This window comes from Coniosporium apollinis (assembly GCF_000281105.1).
Source record: "Coniosporium apollinis CBS 100218 chromosome Unknown supercont1.45, whole genome shotgun sequence".
Lineage (NCBI taxonomy): Eukaryota > Fungi > Ascomycota > Dothideomycetes > Coniosporium > Coniosporium apollinis.
The window spans coordinates 31,964-42,899 of NW_006913307.1; positions in this window are offsets into that span (position 1 = coordinate 31,964).

A 10,936-nucleotide genomic window follows, 5' to 3' on the forward strand; every position below is an offset into this window, starting at 1 on the left:
CTACTTCTACTACTATTATATAATATAGCTCTATATCTTCTAGCTCTATATCTTCTTTAAGATTTAAGTTACTATTAAAATTAATTTTTACATTTTATACTATAGAGATGCCTTTACTTATACTAGGTAAAATAATAAATACCTCTAAAGAATAAGTAGTATAGTTATTTAGTCTTAGCTAATTAGAGATACCTATTAAAATAAAATACTTTAAATATTTTCAGAGTCTTATACTAGTAATATACTAGAATCTAGCCCTTAATTAGATTATTTAGAATATAAATAGTAAGCTATAAGAGAATAAGCTACTCTTTAAAGACCTTAATTCTTAGTAACTCTAGAAAATTAGCTATTTAATACGTGTTATAGATTAGGAGAATATATATTTATCAGTAAGTTTCTATTATTACCTCTAAATAAATAGTATATAGTAGCTTAGAGACTTAATAAGTTTACTTAGAGAGAGTCTAAGGCGCTGGATACCCTAAAAAATAAGGTATATTTAGTAATACTATTCTTAGTAGAGTACTTATAGAAAAAGAAGTAAAGAGAAGTAATAGCTACTTTTAAAAAAAAGTAGCTTTTTATAATTAATTATTTAATAGAAGTTTAAGTATATATAGAGTAATATTTAGAGAGTATTAAGAGGTAGAATTTAAAGTAATACTTCTAGAAGTATAACTATAGATACTAGTAGCTATAAATTATTAAGGGCTAAATAATAAGTAGAGTCTTAAAGTAAAATAATATAAAATTAGTTGATAACTATATCTTATAGTAGTTAATTAGAATAGATTCTAAGAAAGTAGTTATATAGTAGTTTACATATAAAGAGCTAAACTAGATAAGGCACTAAACTAAGATAATTGTAGCTAAAAAGTTGGTAGCTAAGATCTAGAGTATTAGTTAAGTATTAGAATATAATATATTAGGAATTATTATAGCTTTAAGTAGTTTTTTTTAATTTTTTTTTTTTATTAATTACTACTAAGAGTATTTAAGCTAGCTTAAAGAAAGGTAATAAAAAGTGTTAAGAGAATAAATTGTTTAGTATATTACTAGAGAAGCGTATTATAAGGTTCTAAATTAGCTATAAAATAGTAAGAAAGTTAGAATTCTAGACTATAGGAGCGTGGATAGTAGTATTATATAAAGCAGTAAAAAGAAGAGTAAGATTATAAAGAAAACAGATTAGCTAGACTTAGAATAAAAGAAAGAACTTTTAAGGTATAGTTCTATTATTATAAAGAAAGCTATAGCCTTAGACTACTAGTACTTGAAATAGATTCTAAAAGAGCTTCTAGACTTAATAGTATCTAGATTTACTCTTAAGAAACTATAAAGTAACTAGGCTAACTAGATACTTAAGATATAGTTCTAAAAGATAATTAATTCTAAGCTCTTTAAGAGAAAGCTTTATACTTTTTATATCTAGGCACTTAGTAAGCTTTTAGAACTATAGACTAATATACTAGTAGAGATACTTTTTATTTATTTAGTCTTCATTATCTATATTAGACTCTATAACTCTTAACTAGTTAAGAACTTAATATTTTACTTTAATATATATTAAGAAAGAGACTAGAGACTTTTATAATATATAATTTAAAAGAATTTAGTAATTTTATATATACTCTACCTATCTAGAGTTTAAATTAAGAGATTATATAGATAGTCTTTTAATACTTTTTAATAGTTAGGTAATAAAGAGTCTAAATATTAGGAAAAATTTAGGCGCTCGTAAAATTCGCATTAGTTTAAGATATCTAAGGCGCTCTAAGCTTGCTTTAAGCGCTTAGAGTACTTATAGATATAACGAGGTGCTATCACAAGATAATAAAAGTTACTATGATAGTTAGAGTCTTAATTAAGGAGATAGGAAATAGTGCTAAGATATAGTTAATAAGGTGAGGATTAATAGCACGTGGTGAGATTAGATTAATATAATAAAGAATACTAGATTCTTATTTAAGTTAAGTACACCGTTCTAATAAACGAGAATAGTGTCTCCTATATACTACCTAGTGCTATCTATAGCTAGCTATAGCTAGTAGTGCTAGCACTACTATTCTCTACTAGCTCTACTATCCATCCCTCATCACGTAGTCCCTTCTACTAGTAGTAGCTAGCAGTCACGCGGTGGCTAGCCTATACTAGCCATTATTCGGCCTCATGCCGGCGGCGCCAGTCCTATCCTATAAGGTCGTAATACTAGCCCCTCCCTTTAAGGCACTTTGTCCTTAAAGGCTCGAGCTAGATAATATAAGCTATAGAGCGCTAGTATTAAGATGTTATCTCTTCACTATACTCCTAGTTCGCAAAATTCCTTCTACGAATTATAAAACTACTTCTATAAAGCGAGCTAACACTCTTGCCGCTATTCTTCGTATTACTAGTCCTATTATACCTACTCCGTGCTCTTATTATTAAACTAATAAGGTGGCCTATAAGGTTAACCTTACTATAGGCTATTATGCTAAGTGCATTACGAAAGATCGAAAATACGACCTAGTGGTAACCTAAGCTAAGTGTCCGTCGTTCCCTTTGTAATTACCTACTTACTTACTTACTTATTTATTAGGGGCGCAGCTACTTAATGAGCGAGAACGCCTTTGTAAAGAGCGTGAGGAGGCTAAAAGTGCTTTATCGGCTACTATTTCCTAGAAACTTTAGGCTAAAGCTAAATAGAGACATTATAAAGAGAAAGAGTCTAAGATAGTCTATCGGGAACTCGCTTCCCTTAATAAGGTCTATAAGCTAGAGAGTAGGTAGTAACAACTTAAATAAGAGTCTAGTGCCTTTAACCTTTCCTCGATTCCTAGCGACCTCTCTTTATCGCCTACTACTTAGGCGGAGTTGGACCTCGGCTTTCTATCTACTAACTTTAGTTATACCTCTTAACTACTTCTTCGCTTCTATTAAGATTAGTACGTGGTTCCTATATATTCTTTAAGTTAGGGTAGCCTTTCTATTTTATAAGGTATTATTATATGCTATTATTAAAATCGGTGCTATTATCCAGGATCTTTTACACTTTGTATTATCCTTCCTACTCTATTAGGTAGTTGTCTAGTACCCTAGCTAACACTAGTACTTCTATAGAGGCCGGTTCCAACAGCAATATATAGAATACTAGGTGTATCTTTATTCCCTCTAGTAGCTTCAACTTGTAGCTTATATCCTTAATATTTCTAATAATTTTGAAAGGTCCTATCCTAACATAGTCCAATTTTTTACTTAGCCTCATTATCTCGATGTTTTTCTAAAGGAGGTAAACTTTATCTCCCTCTTTAAGCATAGGTCCTCTAGATCTATATTTATTATAGTGAAATGCTAATCTTTATAATAGAAACTCGATGTCTTTTCATAATTCCTAGTACATCTACTACATTTCTTCTACTATTAACCTAGCTACTTCTACTAGGGTCTAGAATTCTTAGGGTTTGTGGAACATCTAGGCGTGATATCTATAGTTCGCGTAGAACGGCGTTTATCCTATTATCTCGTTTACGCTTATATTATATGCTAGCTATATAAGCGGTAATAGTAATACCTAGTTCGTTTATCTATAGTCCATATAACCTCTTAAGTACTATTCTAGCACTTAGTTCATTCGCTTAGTTTATCCGTCCGTCTACGGATAGTAAGCTATTAAAAGCTTATAGGTTAGTCCTAACTATACTATAAGCGAGATCTAGAAATTTAATATAAATAGTTTATCTCTATCTAAAATAATTTTCTTAGGTAGGCCTTATATTACTATCACATTCCGGAGAAAGATGTATACTAATTCTTTAGTATTAGACGATTCCTTATATAGTATAAAGTGTACTTCTTTTATTAATCGATCCATAATCGTAAGCACGGAGTCGTATTTCGCTTTTATTAAAGGTTCTTTAAAAAGAGGTAGTTTAATAATAAAATCTATAGCTATCAAAGCCTATAGCCGTGTTAGTATTACTACTAACTTTATTAACCTATACGGCTTATACTAGATTAGCTTTATCTTATAGTATAGGTCGTAGGCTATAATATATTCCTCCACTTTCTTCCTAAGTCTTAGGAAGAAGTAGGTGCGGCTAATTGCTTTAATAGTTTTAAAGATTCCGCGGTGTCCCTCTATTAGACTATTATAGTACTATTAAATAATCTCTACCTACTAGGCTAGTAGCATGTACACTAGCCCTCTAAATAATAGTAGACCTTTATCTATTTATTTAAATCCTTTAAGGGTTTCAGAAAGTGCTCTCTAAGTATAGGTGTCCTATATATATGCTTTCTATATACGGTCCTTAAGGTCTTTATTCATAATTGCTATAGTAGCCGCTAGTATACCTTAATTATAAGTGATCTTTCTATCTAGATACTATTCTAGAATTAAGCTAACTATTTAGGGCTTTTTTCCCATATAATCTAGTCTTCTACTAAAAGCGTCTACTTTCGCGTTCTTAGAGCCTTTCCGGTAGTAAATTTTAAAATTAAATGTTAATAATTCCTCGAACTATCGCACTTATCTATAGTTCAACACCTTAATAGTAGTGAAGTATACTAAATTCTTGTGATCTATAAACACTTAAATTAGAAACTTTACTCCTTCTAGATATACTCTCTATTACTTAAATGCTTTAATAATAGCTAGTAGCTCCTTATCGTAGATTTTATAGTTTAGTTCTAGTCCACTAAACTTTCGTGAGTGAAATGCTACTAGATACTAATATCCTCTATTGTCTTATTAGTTTAGATATACTCCTATAGCTAGGTCTAATGCATCCATTTTGATAATAATAGCTCTTAATAGGTCGAACATTATTAGGACGGGTTCTATGCTAAACTGTTCCTTTAGTGTATAGAAAGCGTCGTTCGCTTCTCTACCCTACTAGAATCCTTAATCTTTCTTTATAAGATTAGTTAGCGGCGCTATAATCTAGAAGTAGCCTCGTATGAATTTCCTATAGAAGTTCGCTAGTCCTAAAAATAATTACATATCCTTTATTAACTTTAGTATAGGCTATTCAAGTATGGCCTATACCTTAGTTTTATTCATCCGGATACTTTTATCTGTGATAATATACCCTAAGAACTTAATCTTCTATTAATAGAATTAGCTCTTCTCTAGCACTATTTGTAAGTTCGCTCGCTAGAGCGCTTCTAAGACTTATCTAATATATTATACATGTTTTTCCTTAGTCTTCGAATATACTAGTATGTTATTAAGATAGACGACTACAAACACATCTAAGTATTCTTTTAGGATATTATTAATATACGCCTAGAACGTGGCAGGAGTATTAGTGAGCCTAAATAGCATAACTAAATACTTATAGAGTCCGAAATAGGTTCTTATTGCTATCTTCCACTCTTCGCCTTTCTTAATTCGAATCCGGTTATATGCTTCTAGGATATCGAATTTCGTGAACTACTTAGCTCCTTAGAGTTAATCCTATAACTCTAATATTAAAGGTAATAGATAATTATTCTTAATAGTTATATTATTTAGTCTCTAGTAGTTAACGTATAATTGTAGTTTACTATCCTTTTTAGGTATAAATAGGATAAAATATCCTATAGGTGACTAGAATTCCCGTATAAATTCCTTCTTTAAATTCTTATCTAGATACGTTTATAATGCCTCTAGCTTCTCTAGTAATAGTAGGTAAATCGCTAATTTCCCTAGTGTCTTACATTCTTTAATAGGTATTATGTGATCCTATAGCTAGTGTGCTAGTAGGGCTTCGTCTAGAGCCTTATCTATAAATAACCTTATGTAGTCCTTATATTTATCTAGAATAAATAATAGGGTAGTAGTAGCCGCAAACTCTTGTCGCTTACTTTATAGGATCTATACTTACTTAGGATTTTCTCAAACTTTCTTAGTAAGTTCCTCGGCTGAGATTACATATATCTTAAGACTATCTCCTAGCGTGTCTTCGCTTATCTAGATTAATTTCCCTTAGGAGAAGTCTAGTGTCTAATAGGTCTAATTAATTTTTAGATTCGCGTCCTTAAGCTATAGTAACCCTAGCACTACATTATAGGTTCCTATTACCGTAATATCAAACTATATATTCTTAATATAAGGTCTAATCTTTAACCTAACCGTCTTAGTTTCTTAGTCTACTAATCCCTAATTATAGCCTAAAGGTTAGCCGTCTACCACTATTACTAGGTAGGTATCACGCTTTTATTATAGGCTTATCTACGCGCGGTCTATAAACTCGGGTGCTATAAAGTTCGCGGTAGCTCCTAAATCTATTAGTGCCCTAGCCTATACTTAGCTAATCTTAACCTACACTCGTAGGTTTCTAGCATATCTTATTACCGCAAGGGTGTGCTTTTAGTATCCTACTCTAGATACCTAAGTGCTCTTACACCTATTCGAAAGTCTTTTAGTAGGCGCTTCTATCGACCCTCTAGCCGGAAGGCCTCCTAGTTTTTTAAATTAGGGCTTTCCGAGTCGAAGCTTCTAGAGCTCTCGTCCTTAATTAGAGTCTCTACCCTATTATACCGGAATTTACTTAAATTAACCTAATATCCCGAATTCACTCGTAGATCCCTAGCTACGAATTCCTACTATAATACTATAACTTTCTACCGAAGTTCCCTAGAAATATAGCCTCTCTTAGGGGTAATATATTCTCTATCCCTAGTGAATCTTACTTCTATAAGCGGGTGTTCTCGCACTATATTATAGTACTTATATCTAGGGCGGAGCATACTATCTAGTATCTACCCTAGCTAACGTACACATTCTATAACTGCGACTAGTCGTTCTAAGATAAGGTTATAGACTTCTTTATATAGTTCGCTAAAACTAATAGCGGATCTCTACTATACCTTATATACAGTAAGGTAGATCTTAGTTTTTTAGAGTTTTTCCTTAAACTCTAATTATCCCGCTTGTTCTTCTATTAGATCGCATACATTATAGTAGGCCTAATACTATACCTTAGGTAGGTATCCTCTTGTAATAAGGTTCTATTCTAGTACCCTTTCTTCTAGTTCCTTATCTAGAACTAGATTCGAGATATTAAATCCGAATTCCTCCTCTAACGACTCTTCTACTAATAATACAGCCTCTTCCTTAAAGAGGGTTCGTAGTATCGTGGTAGGCGCAACTAGGCCTACTACCTATAAACCCTAGTGACTAGATTCCGTTTAAATCCTTTCTCTAATTAAGAGAGGTCGTAGTTCCTTCTTACATGTAGGGGTCCTCTAGCTAGGTTCTTTCTTAGTAACTTATAGTGCCTATCCTAATCTTAGTGGTTTTAGAAACTATTCTAATCCGTTCTTATTACTTAGGTGTATCTAACACCTATTATTATAGTATATAGTCTAGAATATAGCCCTATAATAAGTTATAGTAGCAGCTAACTTACCTTACTTCTTTAGGCTAGTTATCTTTACTAGTAATTAGGTTTTCTTTAGCTACCTATAGTCTCGGGCGATATGTCCTATATAATCGCAGTTAAAGCATTTTCCTATAAAGGGCTTCCTTTATTCTAAGGATAGTCCTTATCCTCTTAAGGGCGTCCCGCGTCCTTCCTACAATCTTTTTTTAGAGAAACGCCCTAGGCGTCTCTCTATCGCGTTAAGTTCTATAGGTCTAAGCCTATATAGGTTCTAGTTATACTAAGTAGGGTGGTTCTACTTACGTCCTACCACTACTAGCGCATTATAGTCTTTCTTTTCCAACCTTTATTCGTATAGTCGATTATTAATCCTAATTAACGTTAAGATTATTCCCTATAAACAATCCGGTCGGTCGCTTCTAACTAAGTTGTTCTTAATATTCTCTTTTAATCCTTAGTAGTACTACGCAGTTAAAGCCGTCTCATCCTATAAGGTGTTTAACACTACTAATTAGAACTAGGTAGCGTAGTTGGCTGCTAATCCCTTCTAAGTCAAATTTATTAGTTCTCTTTCTATAGTACGTGCTGCGTTAATATCCCTAAATACTTATTATATCTTTACTTTAAACGAGAGTATATTAGTAAATAGTTCTATTATTTCCTAGGACTAGTTACGTTTATTATTCTTAAGGAAATCCTTAAGATGGGGCTAGATCTACTTAAATACTCGTCCCCTTAAATAGATGATAATAAATATTACTTCGTTTTCTTCTTAGAAGCGGTCCTAATTGTGCTAGATGTATAGGTCGTATTAGAGTAGCTATAAGTTGAGTTTATTACGCTCTCTACTATATTTATCCGGTATCTTAACCTTAATTAGTTTCGGCGCTAGAGGTAGTAGTGGTGCCTATCCCCTTATAGGTCCGGTGGTCGACCCTATAGTAGATATATTAACGTGTTAATCTTAGTTATTCTATAAAGGCGGTACTTAAAGTATAATAAGGTGCTATTATAAGATAATAAAAGTTACTATAATAGTTAGGGTCCTAATTAAGGAGATAGGGAATAGTGCTAAGATATAGTTAATAAGGTGAGGATTAATAGCATGTGGTGAGATTAGATTAATATTATAAAGAATGCTAAATTCTTATTTAAGTTAAGCACACCATTCTAATAAACGAGAACAGTGTCTTCTATATACTACCTAGTGCTATTTATGGCTAGCTGTAGCTAGTAGTACTAGCACTACTATCCTTTACTAGCCCTACTATCTATCCCTTATCACGTGGTCCCTTCTACTAGTAGTGGCTAGTAGTCACGTGGTGGCTAGCCTGTGCTAGCTATTATTCGGCCTCATGCCGGCGGTGCCGGTCCTATCCTATAAGGTTGTAATAATAGAGATACTCTAAGTACTTTAAGTATTCTAATTAATTAGGGCGAGTATAAATTACTTAGTAAGCATAAAAAACATAAATTATATAAAAAATCCTAGAGTTTTCTTTCTCTCTTAGTATTTACCCCCCTATAAAACTAGGTAATATATCTACGTTTCTAAAAGTTAAGTGGATAATAATTATTTTTATTAAAAGTTTACTCTCTAAACTAGTTATATTATACCTATCTCTATATTACTAGTTAGATTAGACTTAAAGCTTTCTCTAAAAAAATTTTAGTAATAATTAAGTAGACTTAGCACTAAGACCTACTCTAAGTACTTAGAGCCGCTTATAAGCGACTTATAAGTAAATAGAATTACTTAAAGACTCTAAATACTTAGAGTAAACTCTAAGCGCTCTAAGTAGCTCTAAGTAGCTAAAAAAATTTCCTAATATATATTAGTAGATAGAATTTCCTAGCGTAATATAGTAGTTATTTTTAATTTCAGAAAGCTCTTTAGTACGCTAGTATTTTAAAAGAAGTATCTTAATACTTAGTATAAGAAGGCTCTTAATAAGTTTAGATCTATCTACTAAGTTTTTTATTAAGTAGAAGAATTCTACTTTATAGCCTAGTTCTTTACTAGTGTAAGAAGAGATAATCTATTTTTAAGTTAGAGCTATTCGCTATTAAATAAGAACAACTACTACTATAAATAAGACTAAATAGTTTTTCAGAATATCTAAAAGGTTATAAATATAATAGTTTAGTATAATCTATTTATAGAGAAGTTTAATACTTCTAATTATAGCTTACCTATTACTAGAAGTACTACTTAATACCTTCTAGTAGGGATTATAGAAGCTTATATAGAACCTAAAGCTAAGAAACCTTCTAGAAATAAGAAGTCTAAGTTTAAGGTTCTAAGAGTAGAAGACTCTAATTAAGAGAGAGTTAATAGGAACAATTCTATATAGAGTATTAAAGACGCTAGACTTATAATATTTTTATTAATATTAAAAGGGCTAAGTATCTTTAATAAGTATAAATTAATATACTAATTACTTTTTATAGTATAACTAACTATTCTAGATTCTTTATAAAGCTAGTTTATAAATTAACTTCTTATAGAAATTATACTTAAGCTTAGTATAGGCGCTTCTTTTTTTTGCTAGTAATTAAGAGATATATAAAGCTTCTACTATTATAAATAATCTATAGCTTAGGTATCTAGACTAAGGTAAGAATAAGAGAGGTACTACTAATAGTAGAAATAGACTTATAGAGAGTATCTCTAGCTATAGTAATAGACCTATAGAGGGTATCTCTAGTAATAATAACTAGCCTAAGAATAGTGCTTCTAGTAATATTAAAGAGTCTAAGGAATAGAATCTATCTACTCTAATAGATTTAGAGAAAAAGTAGATAGCTACTACTAAGTAAAAGCTTAAGAGAGAGACTTAAGAAGCTATCTATAAGGCTATAGAAGAAGTAAATACTTTAAGGTAAGTATATAATAAGCTAGAGTGCTATTAGGAATAAGAATTAATAGTATCAAGTTTTACTAGTAGAACTTAGAGTTTTATTTTTTTAATAAGTTTAGCGTCTATTTATACTACTATTTAGAGAATTAGAGTAGCTATAGAATAGCTACTAAATAAAAGAAGTATATAGTAGTATAGAAGGTTTATTATATAGAAGTTAGTATAGATAAAGTGCAATAAGGCTTAAGATTCTTTAAATAGTTAACTACTAGTTATATTATAGTATTAAGTAGTGTTACACTTATTCTTTATACTACTTAGTCTCATATAATCTATTACTATAGTTCTATTATTATCTTAGTAGTTCTATTTTAATACTTTACCTCCGCGAATACGTATAATCTACTTACTTAAATTCTATACTTAAATCCCTTACCTATAATACTATCTAATTCTTTTAATTACTTGAAGGTACTATTAAGTCTAATTATTCTAGTTATCTATACTCTAGTACCTATAGAAATAATATTACTTAGTTATACTAAGAGAGAACTAATATTACTTAATCTAGCTCCTTTATTCCCTAGTTTCTAAGCCTTCTATATAAAACTACACTACTTAGTTAGCTTATAGAAAGGTAGTACTATCTAATTCTATCTCTTTATTCTATATCCTAGTATACTTATATAAATTTACACCCTATTTACTTAATTCTTAAAGGCTAGT